Source organism: Lissotriton vulgaris, chromosome 4_1, assembly GCF_964263255.1.
Source record: "Lissotriton vulgaris chromosome 4_1, aLisVul1.2, whole genome shotgun sequence".
In the NCBI taxonomy this organism is placed as follows: domain Eukaryota; kingdom Metazoa; phylum Chordata; class Amphibia; order Caudata; family Salamandridae; genus Lissotriton; species Lissotriton vulgaris.
The window spans coordinates 1,267,481,522-1,267,497,970 of NC_141691.1; the positions used below are offsets into that span (position 1 = coordinate 1,267,481,522).

Consider the following 16,449-nt stretch of genomic DNA (forward strand, 5'->3'; position numbering starts at 1 on the left):
AGAAGATTGGCAATTTCCAGCTAATTATTGCTGTTTTTTGCAATTAAGCAAACTAATGACGTGGAGTACTTGTACAGATAATGTTACCATGAGTAAACTTGAAAAAATAATGAGGTAATAATATACCATAATGTTCCTTTTTTTAAATTAGTTTTTATCCTCATATCACAATGGCTTCTGCCTCTTGCCGATAGCTATGTGACCCTCAGTCTGCTGCATTTACTCTGGCCCAAGACGCACCAGTTAAGGCATCTGCCCCGTTACCCAGGCGGCACCGTGTGTAATCATAGGCCCTCTCATTCTATCGATTCTGAAGCCAGCATACCACTCCACCTGAAAGAATCGTCCAAGTTTCTTATTCGCTTTTTCCGATTAGGTTTATACTCAATAGCCATACGGCAACTCCAATGTACAGCTTTGAGCCAGTCTGTTGCGCTAGGAGAAGACTATGCTAGCAGGCTACAAAAGGACATATCAACCCCCATTAGAACCAACATAAGACTTAACCTAATATTGACACCCAAGAATCCTTGACCACGTTCTCAACTTCCTGCCAAAAACCCTTTATCCCATAACAGGCGAAAAAAACATGTTGATCATCAGCTCTTAAAAGACCATACTTTCTACATCGGGTGGGCGGCTCCTGTCAAACTTTGCAATTTTTTGAGGGGTCCAGTATAATACTCTGTTGATGGTAAAAAAATTATTTCGCTTAAGGTTGGTGGTATAACCACAGAATACAACTACTTCAAGGAGGTTTGCCACATAGGTTGAAATTCGGTCTCCTGGATAGCTCCTTCCCGTACAAAATATGGAACCTTCATTTTCCTTTCACTGCTTCCAAAAACATCCAATACCACGTGGCAACCTCTTTACCTTTAGGTCTCACATCCTGTAGGCCCGACTCAAATCCTCAGGCATCCCCTAAATGTTGAATGGCACTTGCAAACCAAGAAGACAGCTGCAGATATTTAAACCTTGACAGGGAGCCACCAGTCTTGGCAATTACAACTTCCCAGGGTAATACCCCCTCAACTGCTGACAATTCCCCCCAGGTAGGTGTCCCAGCCCTCCTTAGTGGAGTACTCAGCCTATCCCTCTGCAGTGCCTGGAGAGTCCCAGATAGGTACAAAATCAGAATAGTAGCCAATATCCAAAATCCTCCTTACCCTGAGCCATAAACTGAGGGCTACTTTAGAACCTTTAGGTGCACACTTGGTAAACTTTTGGGGGACTGAACATCCATAGGAACTCAGTGGATACCCTATCCCTAACCTTCTCTGCCAGTAACTTCACCAAGTCACCCAGAAGCATCCTACATCTTTTGAGCTGAAGCAATATAAATGTAGATCTGGCAAAGGTAGGCCTCCCTTTTTGAGCCTACGCCTCAACCGTTTCCAAGCTAGTCTAGCCCCCAATGGAGCCCATGTATGGCGTGTTATTTTCCCCAGGATCTTATCAATCTGGTTTTGGAAATGTGAGAGGTATACAGTTGTAAAGATACTTACAATTTCGGGAGAATAATAATCTTAGTCCAGTTCACATGCACAAAGATTGTCAGGGACAAATTCTTCAGTCTAGTGAGTAAAACATCCACCTCCTTCGCCACCCTTCCAAAGTTTACTGCGTTATCGCCTGTAGAAGATTAACAATAATTATACAGAGATACTTCTATGCCTTAGATTCCCCCTTCAATCTGCTACCTTCCAACACATCACATCTGACTTAGAATTATTCACTTGATATCCCGATAGGGTCCCAAATTCCACCGCCAAACTTTCCTCCCTGGGATATTCTGAGCAAGATCTGATTTGTAGATTATCAAATCATCCACATATAGCGCAATCTTATTGCTAATATGAGAGAAGCAGAAATGAGTAATCGGCATAACCCTTCAAAGTAGCTAGGCAAATGGCTGAATATAAATATCAAACAGTAGCAGGGACAAGGGACAACCTTGTTGTGTGCCTTTAGAAATACAGAGAAAGCAAAAGACACACAGGTGATGGACGGAATGCAGAACAAATCAAACATTCACCCCAGTCAATAGATCTGGGTTAAATCCATAGTTCTTTTGCTTGCCATGCCACCCCAGTTTAGGCTAAGCCATATGCAAATCAGTATTTACCCTGTGCCTCATGGGAACAGTCCAGCCTGCACTGCCAAGCCAGGTCCTCCCTGGACTGGAAACAATCATTCTGGGACCCGTTTCGGTGAATCGCCACTCATCAAGCTCCTCGTCAATGACCCCTTAAACAAAATTCTGACTGACGAATTTTCATATAATCTCTGTAGCATTGAAAGAAAGAAAGGGCTGAAGCCTAGCAATGCCAATACTTCCCACAAATAGGCCAAACAAACTCAGTCAAATACCTTGGCTGCATCTAATGTGACTACAGCCAAGGGAAGGAATCAAGCCATGGCAAGATCCATAGATCCAACCAGCTGCTGGGTAAGCTTGTGAATTTGCCACTTTGGGACAAAGCTCTTCTGATGTGGGTGTATTAGCTGGGGAGCTATCTTGGCCAGTCTCCCAAGCAGAGTGCTCTTAAATACTTTATATTCCGCATTCAGCCGGGAGATCTGCCAATAAGGATCCACCTTACTGGTTTTAAAACTGCCGGTTTTAAAACCAATACTATCGAGGCTTCCTCTCATGAATCAGAAATCAACACCTTCCCCTAATATGCTGAATGAAACAATGTAACCTTCTCTTTTAGGAGCTTATAAAGCTCTTTTGGGAGGGCATCGGGTGCTTTTCTGTTTTTAATATGCAACACGTGCCCTCTGATTTCCTCCTGGGTGATTTGTGCTTCCATACACTCTTTACCTTCCTCTGTGAGCCCAGGAAGATCAATGACCCCAACCACTCTCTAAGCCTATGCTGCTCCATGTAGACCTCTTCTGTGTATAGTGTAGAGAATGAGGAGACAAGATTTCCCTGCATATCCTCCACTTTATTTAAGACATTTCCCTGGGGAATAACAACCAGTTCCTTAATAGTCTTCCTTGATCTCTCAAACATCGCCTTACATACCGGTAATGGCCCAGCTTGTTCCCCGTACTCAAACTGTCTCATACATCCAATGTGCCACCACTCCCTGCACTTCATATCCAACTTGATTTTATAGTTTAGCTGCGCCTCCCCCAACTGTTCTAATGCCCCTTCCTTATCCATCCCCACACTCTCCTTCTGAAGGGTAGCCTCCAAAGCCAAAGTCTCTAAATCTTGCTCCAATCTGCCAATTCAGCCTTTCCACCTTATTATTAAAATACACCTGGCTTTGCAGGACCTCTCGAATAAAAGCTTTAAAGGCATGCCAAATTACAGCAAGAGAAGCTGTGCCTGCATTATTGAGAAAAAAATCAGCAGTAGCTCTTTTCAGAGTGGAATCCACCCTCACATCAAGGAGGATAGTTTGTTTTAACGTCCACCTTGAATTTGACTTTTTCCTAAGCATTGCAATGACATCAGAAGGATTCGAGATATGACTCGGAAGATGATTAACCTCTATTATGTTTACAGCTAAGTCTCTATTGGCCATGTGTTAATCCAGACTAGAGTAAAACATATGTTTTGCTGTGGAAAGTATAACCTCTCATCTGACACATTAAATGTTGACATATATCCACCAACCCTAAATCCTGGCGCCTATTCCTAAGGGCCTCTCCTGTCCAGGGTGCTTGAACACAGTCTCTCTGGGTTGATCTATCTATAATGGGGTATAATAGCATATTAAAATCACTCCCCAGCGGGCAATGTACTCAACTAAATTCCATTCTAAATTTGCAATACACTGGGGATCATTCAAGTTTGGACCATAAAATCTTACACACACAAACTCAAATCCAGCATCTCTCATACCAGCCAGTGCCCGCCCGCCATAGCTATTGCTTTTTTTAAAAAAAAGTAACCTCCACCCCATTACCCTTTCTTATCAGAATCGCCACCCCTTTACAACACCCTGCTTCGTCCAAACCCACATAGCTCTACACTCATCTGCACCTGAAAAGGAGAGCTTTATTATCACTTTCAATCAAATGGATCTCCTGCTAAATAATTATGTGAGCGAGACTTTCTTCAAGATACCACATCACCAATCTCTGCCTACCGCGGGTCCTAAGACCATTAACATTCTAAGTATAAAAACATAAATTCTTACCACCGCCCATCATCTTTAACCAGGTACAAGTTCCTCTTCCAGTGGACTATCGGGGACCCCTGAACATGAAAACAACTGCTTGGTGAAACCAAAGACATTTTATTTCTTCATATAACAAAATGTTCCATCATATGTTGCATAATTAGCTTTTTTCTTGAAGCATTATTTATCCTACCCTGCTGCATAATTTGGTTCTCCCCACCACTTAATTCCAGTGGCCCTAGTTATAGCTATTTTCTGGAATCAGCATCTATAGATCTGACAAATAAAACAAAGTGATTTATATAAGGGTACTAAGTATTTTTAATTATTTTAGTAACCTGTATGGAATAGTGAGAGCTGGCTAGACTATAAGAAAACTCCCTTTCTGGGCTACAGTTACTGAAATAGGCCACTCGAGGAGCATTTGTTGACTACCACTGTCCTACCCTGTCCAGGTGTTTAATCACTTCAAGAGGCCAACTTACTTTTTTTATTTCTTGCTCTGAAAGGGGACAAATGCCTTTTGTCCACATTCTCTGTAAATGAAGCAAGGGATGGAACCTGCACTGCGTGTCAGAGATACCTATGCTTTTGATGAAAGAGAGCCAGAGCTGAATCTGCTGCTATGGCAGATGGAGGCTGTTTGCCCTCTCAAACATGATAAACTGAATTCACTGCTCAGGAGTGTGGGGCTGCTAATGGCTTTATTATCCTTACTGCAGAGCATTAATGTGTGGGTAATAATGATTCATTATCATTACTATATTTGAGTAGGCAGTAGGAATATTGTGGCTCATAATAGGTAATTACCACTGGGTGGTAAGTACTGTAATTAAAATACCACCAAGCAGTAAACACCACATTACTGGACTACTGCTGGATGTAAAATTACATGTAAGTGCATTACTTCTGTAAGTCTGCGTAATTCGAAAGATATTACCTGAAAATAATGGAATTTACTGTTCAAATTAGATCAGCCCTTAAATCACTCCAAAGTGGGTAAAAGTCATTATCATCTTCCACAACATGAATCATTAGACAATTGCAGAGGCCTTTCTACACAATGAACATACATTTATTAGCCTGATGAAACTTTTTTACAGGGGGAGGGAACTACTACCACATTTATTTTTCATAATTGTAATACTTCTATGATTATTTTAATTTAGCACCCGAAGTATTTCCTATGTAATTATATTATCAATGATGTAACCATATAGGGTTGGGTTGGGTTACAGTTAGGTTGCTCATTAATGCTAAATATTCTCAGTTTTTATTTATTCCCAGCAAATCTTTAATATCAACTTATCTACAGTTTATAAATGAATTTATTGTATATACCCCTCATCAGTGGCGGCTGACAAATACATGGGGGGTCACACACGCAAAAAAAATAAAAAATGTTTGACCTACCTCACACGTCCTCAGCTCTGGACTTCCTCTTCCGATGCAAACTCCCTTGCCCAATCCTAGCGGTGCTCACATGCAGCATGAGAGCAGCACCCTGGTTGGAGGGAGGGGCATCTCTTGACACTCCATAGCGCCCTGGAGGCCTGCACTTGCTTTCACCCAGCTGTCTTAAGACAGCTGAGTTGAGAGGTTTAAAGTGAGCATGTGTGGCTGGATGTTGTAAGACAGCCAGCCAAAGAGACATGCACACTTAGCAAACAGGCAGCCCTCTGCCAACCACTTCTTCCTGCTGCCACTCATCATACCACACCCCATCCTGACACTCGTTTCAGGAAGGGATGATGAAAAATAAAATGATAATGGATTTATCTCTGGGGCTTTAGGGGCATTTAAGTGGGTTGATGTTCTTCTGCTAACACGGGAGGAGCCGCCCCTGCCCCTCATCTGTTAATCATTGTAGTATCCATATTAAGATTAAGGTACCTGATTTAGAAAGCTGTTGCTTTGAAAATCCAACAGCTTCTCTTGCTCTGCAAGTTCAACCCAGAGGTTTGCATCTATATTTACATGACATTTGATTTTCTGGAATTTACAATGAATCAGAGGAGTCCGGAAGTAGTATGGAGTATGGAAATTCCCCTGCGGGGAAAATTCATCATGGGAAAAAATATATATATTTTTGTGCTTACACATGGTGGGCCTGATTCGCGAAGGTAAACTTACACTTTGCTATTTACAGAAAAGGATTCCACACTCACAAAGATACTACTCGTAAATCACTTTTTGAATAGCAAACAATTGTAATTGTACAAAAAAAGTTTACGTTTACCTTTGTGAATCAGGCCCATAGGTTTTTGCTAGTTTATCCAATGGAGAAAGATGTTTTCATTGAATATGAGATTGTTCAGGCCCCCATGCTGCCTCAGAAAGACTCTTACACCTGTCCTTCACAGTAGTTTAGCTGTCTTTCCAAGGTAGAAACCTACCTGCAACTTGACATTAGAAATTCACAAACGTACAGGTTGATGGGGAATTACTGTAATTAGTTGCTCCCCTTTCTAACAGAATGGACACTCCCCACCACAACCCCTCCATTAATGGAAGCTGAAAATACTCCAAACTGTCAACATGTTCCAGGAGCACAACTCCACTCATCCTTATTTATTAAACCCAAATGTTGAATTTGCTTTCACTATTTTCTTTTCTTTGAGCATATAATAAGAAATGTGGTATTGCATGTACCCTTGAGGATTGCATCCAGGACGTTAAGAGTTTTCACCTTTTCTAATTGTGTAAAATACCACAGCAGTTGTTGTTTGTGGAGGACATGCCAACTGTTTTGTTTCATGATGAAGCTGCATGTCGAGATCTGTCAGGTTCCAGAGAGTTTATGTGTTTTTTGCTGCTGAGATCATTTTCTTTGTGGCTGAAGTTTAGGCTTCAGTGAAGGTAACCTGGCAGGTGTATAATGTGGGAAGATTTTTTGTGGACATATGGGCATATCTATGAAAACATCATACAGTTCAGATAGTCACATTGATGCGCTGCATGAGAGGGAAAGAGCAGGAATGAGCTTTCTTTAATAAATGATGGCAGGTTCCTGTAATTTTCTTGTGCTGGTACCCTTTTTGGCTTCCTAGCGCCAACGCAAGTACCCTTGCAACTTGGTGCAAAGTTGCAAACAGGATTGTTTTTGTGCACAAAGGTGCATCTTCCTTCACAAAACAATACTGTGAGGCATGTTCCTCTTTCTATGTGTGCAGCACACACAGAAAAATTAAGAAATGAGCACAAATAAAGATATTTCTCCTTGCTACGCCTCACCTGGGAGGCACAGTATTTTGACGTATTCCCATGTCTACCAGTAATGGTACATCGTGGAAAGTTCTAAAACCCATTGGTAGATGCTTGGAAACACCCATGTTCCTGTCATGGAACGCCTCCCTAGGGCAGATTAATGCAATGTAGTGATTTGTGCTGCATGGCGTTACTCTAGAGTTATCAAGCCACGCAGGACCAAGTAAATTGGCCATACGTGGCTTGATAAATCTAACTGAAGAATTGTATCGCTCTTGCACCCTGTTGCGTGGCACAAGGGCAATGTAACTAATAAATATGGCCCTGAGTTTCTAGAATACTTGGCCTGATTTCAAACTCCAACGAGTTACATTTTAGTATAGATCTCTGTGAATAGAGTAAAAATATATGTCTTAGAAGTGGAGACTTGGGGTAGCTTAATAGTAAGTCGCATCTTTTGTGGAGCACACATTTTCTAAACTTTTGGTGGATGTTTTACTTTACATCTGGACCTGACGAGTTATACTGCAGCACAATTTCAATGATCATGAGAGCAGTTCTATAATTGACAGCAAATCTTTAATGACATTGTATTAGCAATGTAACTGATGATGTCTTATGCTATGCTATCTCTCATGTGATCAGTGGTTTAATATTTGCAGTGAAGTGTGATTTAAACAAGAATGGCATGGATTATGTAATTGATGATGTTGTGAATGCCATTGATTAATATGTGTAGGAGTCAAGGTTTTGTGGCTCCAAATAAGCCCTTTCCCACTCATTAGGTGTCCTTCTACACAAAAGACTTAATTGTCAACTATTTTCTTTAAGTGTGTTATAAACTTACCATTCCCTTATTATGGGTAGTTAGAAGAATTTATCAGTTTGAAAAATATCTCATACATTCAGTAGTGCTATCTTTTAATGTTAGGAACCTTACGGAAGGGTTATGGAATGATTCTCTTACTTTCAACTATTTTAGAACCTGATTTAGAGAAGTGTAGTAACATATAATCCTCAGACAGAAACAGATGCAATGATTCACCTCATAAGACTACCCCACACCTTTGGAATAACCATCATCATGCTACGGCATCATAGTAATATTTCCTCTGGTGGAGCATCCTCCAGTTGAGGATCAGATCTCAAGTGGGTTGGTAATGAAAAGCCTCCAACCTGTGGGTGATGTAGTAAATCCTTCACTGGAATGATTTTCTACCACAGAATTACCTCTGCCAGTCTGTCCCTATTAAAGGTAATTCTACTGGAAAATCCTCTAAGAGATTTCTGCCGGAAATTGGGGCACTTTCTCTTACCACCTAACTCAAAACCAGGCAGTTAAGGTGTAGTCCTGCCCCACTCTCGAACTCCTTCCAAGACCAACCTGAATTGCAGCCAGCAAAGTACACTACTCACTATATTTAATTGTGTTTTTCACGAGAAAAAAAATCCAGCAAAATCCTTTACAATACTTCGTACAAATTGAATCATTAACTGATTCGTGCCATTCACTCACAACCAGTTTTATTTGGCTTCTAGGCGACTACTTCTTCTTTTGGTTGTGGTTATAATATTGGCTAAAAAGACCTTTACATTTGGCAGGTTTATAAACTACCTTTACTTCTGAGCTGTAAAAAAAAATGTTATTGTCAATAACAATATGCTAATATTTGATTATGCGCCAATATTATTAATATAATATGTTGCTAGTAATAAGAATTGTCCAAGCTGAAAGTCTATACTTTTCGTCTTCACCCTAAAGAGTAGTAGGTGCAGACTGATTCCAGGGCACCACCTGTTCCTTGGAACATCTGTATCTAAAATGCACACAGATCAACTAAATGATTCAGTTGCCAAAATATTTCGTGCCTGTTTAATATGTAGGAAAATTGAAAGAAATAGAATATGACTCCAAAGTATTTAAAGAAAACATTCATATAAACCCCAACTGGCTTCTCTCTTTTGAGAATGTACATCAGTGCTGCACTAGTGCAGTTGTGCATTTTTTTACAGGCAATTTGCTGATGGATAGAATGGTTAATGTGTTCCATGACAGTTGTCTGCTGAGCACAAGTATGGGGATCGATTTAGAGTTGGGCAGTAAATGAAAATCTTTCAATTAGAAGAGGCAGTGGTAAGTTCACTAATGACCAATTCTCCACCCGGGAAAGGTATTCTGACAGTTACTGCCACCTATAACGCCAGAGGGATAAGTCCGCTAATAGACTCAGAAGAAAACACCACCTGAGATGCACCAAAATATGGAGGATTACTCGCCAGCTGCAAATCCGGTCTTAATTATGTTCACCTGGCAACTGCAACAGCAAATGCATCGGTTTCATTGTGATCAAAGTTCACATAATGCTATGATTAGGGGCGTGGGGGCTCAAGGGACTGAGTGTTGAGGTACATTTACTACTTCATGCAATGCAGGGCAGCAAGCCAAGTTGCTACACTGCGTTGTATGAAAGGGAGAAAGCAGAAATTATCCATAGTTACAAAGATATGGAGAATTATATCTCTCTCCTTGCTTTGGTGCACTATGTGCTGCCCTAGCATCAACCCTGGCACCCTTTCGTCATAGTACAAGGAGGCCTGCGTTATGGACAGGATTGTTAATGTGTAGGAAAGGACGCCTTCTTGCACATAAACAAACCATAGAGGCATTTTCCTCTTACTAAGAGTAGCAGAATGCAGTACACATGGAAAGAGGAAATCACAAGCAGAACTAAAGATATTTCTCCTCATTACGGCTCACTAGAGAAGGCGTATCATTTTGAAATATTTCTGGTTTTACTAAATTTTGTAAATTTGGTAATGTGCCCAAGTAAATCTGGTAATGTGCCGAAATCCAAGGGTGGATGCATGGGAGCGTCCATGCTCCTCACCTATTGAATGTCTCCCAAGTTGAAATATTTAAAGTAATGCAGTGCAAGCAGCTGCATTGCATGTTATTTCTTTACAAAGCCACGCAAGGTGGCACAAATTGCCCCTTGCTTGGCTTTGTAAAAGTGAAGCCTTTGCGCTGTCCTTGAAACGCTTTGCATGAGGCTAGGACAACGCAGAGGCTTTATAAATCTGTGCCTCAGTGTTTTAGTGCATGATTGAAAAGAGTGGAATTTTCAAGTTTAAATACTGTGTTATTGAACTCCAACACACTTGCAAGCCTACACGTTTAAACAATTCAAAATGACCACATTTTGGATTTGCCAATTTTGATGTAAACAGATTTAGTTGATTCAAATTTGTTAACATGAGAAAAAGTATATCTTACAAGTAAGTTGCATGTAGGCCAGAACTATGTATGTCCTCTCGTCATACACCAGACTGCTAATATAATTTTGCTGATCACTAGTGGGCACATAAATAACTATAAAAATAGAAATATGCATTTATAGATATTCCAAAGTTTAATTTCCAAATCACCCTATCCTCTCCGAATTTGATGACAAAAATGTTTTCTAGAATTGTATGAACTATAATTTGGTGAACATTGTGTAAAGTGTTCAAAAGTGAAGGGGAAGAAAATAATAAAATATGTACATAACTGTCAGATCAGTTGTGAGTATTTTTCGCATATTTCCCACTGTACACGTGTGGTTTTAAATGATTCTTGAAAGTACTATAGCATGCTTACAAGAAATAGCTTCAGAGCACCATATTGTGCTGTGATAACAATAGCATAAATATCTTTGCCACAGCCCCAAAAATTCCTGTACACAATAATGGATTGAGGGCCTCATTTATGAAAAGTGTTGCATCACTGGTTGAAAACAGTGATGCAACATTTTTCATTGCGCTCTCTTTGTGACATAACGATTTGACGCAGTGAACTCATAGAAGTGGTGAAGTGAAATCTCGTAGATTTCCCTGCACCACTTCTACAAACCTTTTTTATGGGAGAACGCCCACCCTGCAGACGTTATACCTGATGCATTTTAATGTGATGCAGTTGTTCACAAGGTAACACATTTGCCTAGATGCGTCTCTTTGTGAATATGGTGCAGTTTGGCTGATTTTTCATGCCGCCGCAGCATCATAAAAAGTGACACAACAGCAGCGTAAGCTCTTCATAAAAAAGGACCTCAATGTTGATAATGAAATCACTTACAGCCCATATTATTGATATTCAATAACACCGGTTTTCACTTATAGTTGGTTATCTTCTGTGGTAGTTTCAGCCAGTGAAAGAGTAACGTTTTGGAGATCTGTGTGGAGCAAAGGGATGAGGGTAAAGTGATGAAGTTGAAAATGGGGAAAGGTTTCTTCACATATTTGATAAATATATTTGCTCACAGCTTATGTGTCTTTGATGTATCGTAATATTTCTTAATTAGCCATTGGAACTGACAGTTTTTTTTTGTTATTGGTTCAGACTTTATCTCAACTTCATTTACCTTCTGCAATGAGTTTTCTTCAAAGTCACTATTTTATAACATTTATTTTTAGTGTATTCATTTATAATTAAATGAAGTTAAAGCTTGTACACTGAAATACGTTATTCTTTTCTTATTTTTCACAGCCACAAACTCTTGGAGACTCAGATGTCCAGCCACTCTATGTCTTTTAACATCTGGATCCTATGAGGTTAGTTGAAGGTGTAAAATGAACCTCAATAGAGCTATGTGTGTATCTGAAAATCTTGCCAACATATCGTCCACTAGGTTAAATCAGTTATTTGACGGGGAAATAATAGCTAACATAGGAAAGAATGTTAAGCATACTAGAAGTAGTTCAGATTCATAATTTGGTTTGAGGTGTAATAAAACTATACTTTGTAAGTATTGTTTGAAGAGATATTTTAGGGTGTTTCCTCAAGGTGATAAACTGGGACGTTTAATTAATTCAGTGGGGAAGAGTTTCATGAAAAGGCTGGGGACCCAGAAAATTATTGCTTCTGAGCTTGGAGGCTTCTACCGGTAGCAAGACTTTGCTTCTTAGCCCTTTGAACGGCAAGAGATGCTGAGTAGGTCCTATAGATAAGATGGAACATTGTTGTAAATGAGTTTGTGGACCTAGAAATAGATTTTCAACTGATGTACAGCCATTATTGGGAACCAAGTAAGTTGTCAAGAATAGGGGTGGTATCATTGCATTTGCTGACATTTTGAAAAACTCAGTTTTAGACATGAAATATCTGTGGCAAAGACTTTGATCCTTCTGGCATTTCCAAAGTCTAGTCTTTTTATGATTAACAAATGTACGACTATTCTGAGATAGTCAAGTGAGATGAGGTGGAGGTATTTCTTTAAAATATATAGATGGAAGTTAGTTGCGTTTGACAAGACGTTACTGTGAGGAACACATTTGAGTGATACTTCCACTATGAACTCCTGTGATTTAGCAGAGCGTGTGAGTAAGGGAGAGAAGCATACTAGATTCAGTTAATCCATAAAGGATGGGTCAAATATTCTTATAGATATGAGCAGGAATTCAGTTTTCTGTGAATGTATTAAGAGAAAGCTCTTTATTATCCAGTTTTGCAGGTGTATGTGGCAATTCCGAAAGATGAAGTCTTCAAATATACTTGAGTGCCATGAGCATGTGGATACACTGCAATGGCAGAGTTTTCTAGAATCAGCACTAGGGGCTCTATGTATAAATTAAATGCACAGCAGGCTAGGATTGACCTCTGTGAGACCACACATTTAATTTATTCATTGGAGAGTTGTGATCTCCAATTTTTACTAAAGAGTGTCCACTGGTGAGGAAAGATAGGATCCACCTCAAATTCTTGCTACAAACCCCATGTCAGGCTCCAGTTTAGAGTGAAATTCGCCAGGATCATTTGTGTCAAAGGTAGCAGAAAGATCTAGAAATACAAAAAAGTATGTATTGCCTTTGTCACGGATTAGGTATATATGTTAATGTTAATGTTAAAAAGACTTTTAAAGCGCACAAATACCTTACAGTGTCTTGGAGCTAAACTATAGTAAGACCTATGAACGTAGAGAAGGGGGAAATTATCATGAAACCAGCCAGGTCTTTCGCTTTTTTCTAAAAACAAGGAGAGAGTTAGCATCTCTCATGTCAGCAGGAAGAGTATTCCATAGTTAAGCAGCACAGTGAGATGTGCTGCGACCACCCCAGCACACAGTTCGAATTCTAGGGATTGACATAAGGTTCGTATTTGTAGACCTTAATTGTCTGCCTGGGCGATACCATGAAAAAAATTGTTTCAATGGTACCTGTCCTGGCCCATTCAGAGTTTTATAGGCAAGACAGAGTACCTTAAATTTAACATGTTGCACCACAGGCAGCCAATGTAACTTACGGATTCCTTCTGTAACAGATTGATGCCTAGGAATATTCAGTAGAAGCCTTGCCGTAGCATTTTGCACCATCTGCAATTTCCTTAGGTGTTGCTTCTGTAAACCGATATATACACTGTTACAGTAATCAAGTTTTAGCAGTACCAAGGTAGTCACAATTGTTTTCCTACGATCATCTGGAATGTATGGTAAGACCTTTTTAAGTTTCTTTCAGTAAATAGAAGGAGGCTGAGACTGTAGCATTGGTTTGTTGCGCATAGTTAAGTTTATTATCTATCAGCACTCCAAGATTTTTGGCCTTTTTTACTGGTTCAGGAGTCTGTCCTAATTCGTTTGGCCACCACAGTCTGTCCCAGTTGGGTTGGAGATTACCAAAGATTATCACTTCAGTTTTATCCGAGTTTAACTTTAGACAGTGTCCTCCAATCCAGAGGCTAATTTCCCTCATACAGTGCTGAAATTGTAGTACTGGGGCCTGCATATTTTTGTATGCTCCGACGACGATTTGAGTGTCGTCGGCGTAGGATGTCAGATTAAAACCAAACTGCTGTATCAATTTTTCAAGATCAGACACGTATGCATTGAACAGTAAGGAACTAAGCAATGAGCCATGGGGAACCCCACAGGAGCAGCATGGTACTGTTCAAGGACCACAGTCTGTTTCCTGTTCCTCAGGAAAGATGCTAATAAAGTAAGGGCCTGGCCCTTGATCCCCATGTCTTCAAGACGCATAAGCAATGTACCATGAGTACTTTCAGAGTTGCCATTTCTATGGTGAAGCTGGCTCTAAATCCAGTTTAGTATTTGGTCACTAATCTCTCCTTTGTGATTGTAAAGTTAAGTTGGTTGGCAACCATTTTTTCGATGACTTTTCCAAGCCACTGAAGTAACTGATTGGTGGTGTGCAGGTTGGGTATGATTTAGAATGTCCTTTTTTGAGAATATGTGCAATCTAGCTAATTTTCAGCATGCTTGGAAATATGACTTCATCAACAATTGTCTTGTATGATTGAAAAATTGTTCTTGATAGGTTTGGCTTGCTTAAGGTGTTGAAAGTACTTTGTGGGCTTGAGAAGATTGAACGTTTTTGCTGTGCCATCAGATAAAATAGGAGTGAACGAGTTTCAGTTGCTAGAAAATGTTTATAGGAAAACTGTGTTCATAACAGTTCATAATAAAATGTCATCTATGTTGTCAAAGTTTTATGTGGAATTATTTCACTACATCACTTAATTAAGCTGATAGTGATATCTAGGTTTCAAAACAAGTTGGAAAGGAATCCATTGATATGTATAATGTAGTTCATTGGTCAGGGGGAATAAATCAAATTAAAAAACAGAAATCCCACTTGACCTTTGTTTCGTTTTTGTGTAGTCACAATACATGTGTACTTTGTCTACCATAGCATTATTGCATTTGCCAAACAAAAGAAACACAACGTGTATGCAGCCTTAGATATTTGTATTGCAATTTGTATAATTCAAAATTAATACATAAATTGCATTCATTGTGTGCAATATACATCAGTACCAACATCCAAAATGCAAACTGTGTACATCAATCTGTACTTCATTCAAAGTTAATTTGAATGCAGAATTTATGGTCTATCTTTAAACTGCAAAGAAATTAGAGAATTTCAAACCTATCATTCACTCTCATACATATACACACTCCACATGCTCATTTTAAACAACTCAAACTATTAAAGTGTCCTGACAAGCTTCCAAGGCCTTTAATGTAACTACAAAACTGAACCTGTGTGTGGGCACTCTCTATTTAATATCCTGATACCTGAGTTTCCAAAGCGATTGCAGAGAAGTTTTTTATACAACATAGAATGGAGTATGTTTATATTGATAAGGATGCTGTTTATTCGTGAATGTATATAAATGTAGCCTTTGCGATGTTAATTTTATCTTCTATCCTTTGTTTTCTTTGTCTGGTAAGTAAATATGGTGCCTTTCTTTACTCATTTCCACATAATTCTGTCATGACAGTTGTTTGTGACAACCATGTTTGGAACAGTTTCCATCTTTCCATTTTAGTTGTTAGGTGCTAATTGATCCTCTGTTGCTTTCAAAGTGGTTTTGAATTGTGTTAAATTTGTTTCATATTCTTCTGTTATTATTTTGATGTTCTTCATTGGAGCTTGTTAATGGGGGTTATATGTTCTGTGAAGGAAATGGGAAGATGTTTACAAATGAGCTTGAGTCTACTCATGGAGTAGAGATTTTCGCAGTCGTGGTAGTGGCGGGTGCATATGTAGAAAGGAACAGAGAAGTATGGCTATCCATCAACAGTTATGGCCACTAGGCATAAGACATGCTCTGGGTTATTGAAGATAAAGGCAGTGTTTTATCTGTAATGTGTGTGGATAGCGAGGTGAGGTAGCGTTGATTGCACAGTATAGTTATAGTGATGATTGCAGTGAAATGTTTACAGTTGGGGTTCCCCCAATCAAGATTGAAGTTGCCAATAAAGTTATTGTTCAAGGACAGCATTTAACTGTGTTGCATATTTTGTTAACTGGCCTAGTATTTTAATGTCATTCTTTAGTAGATGGTAAATATTAATCCTGTAAGGTATCACTTGATGAGAGGTTAAGGACCAGTTTGACACACAAAAATGTACTGTATATCGAGGAAGATATGACTGAATTTGAGGCACATACTTTATTATGGGAGCAGAGACTCTTCAACTTTGCTTTTTCTATCAGCTGTGATGAGTTCATAATTTTGTGGCCTCAGAGGGTCTAGAATTTAAAAGGGGTATTTATTTAGTCATGATTTTGTGATGCAAATAGTGTCTTATCTGTGATCTGTAAT

At 39.4% G+C, this 16,449-nt stretch overlaps 1 protein-coding gene across 2 annotated transcripts in view; it reads left to right on the forward strand.

Moving 5' to 3' along the window:
* Positions 1-16,449, forward strand: part of TMEM200C (transmembrane protein 200C) — a 231,353-nt gene that overhangs the window by 163,544 nt on the left and 51,360 nt on the right. For both annotated transcript variants that reach the window (XM_086965475.1, XM_086965474.1), the window contains exon 2: positions 11,875-11,939. The gene's annotated coding sequence lies outside the window, so the exon portion shown is untranslated. The remainder of the gene's footprint in view (positions 1-11,874; positions 11,940-16,449) is intronic.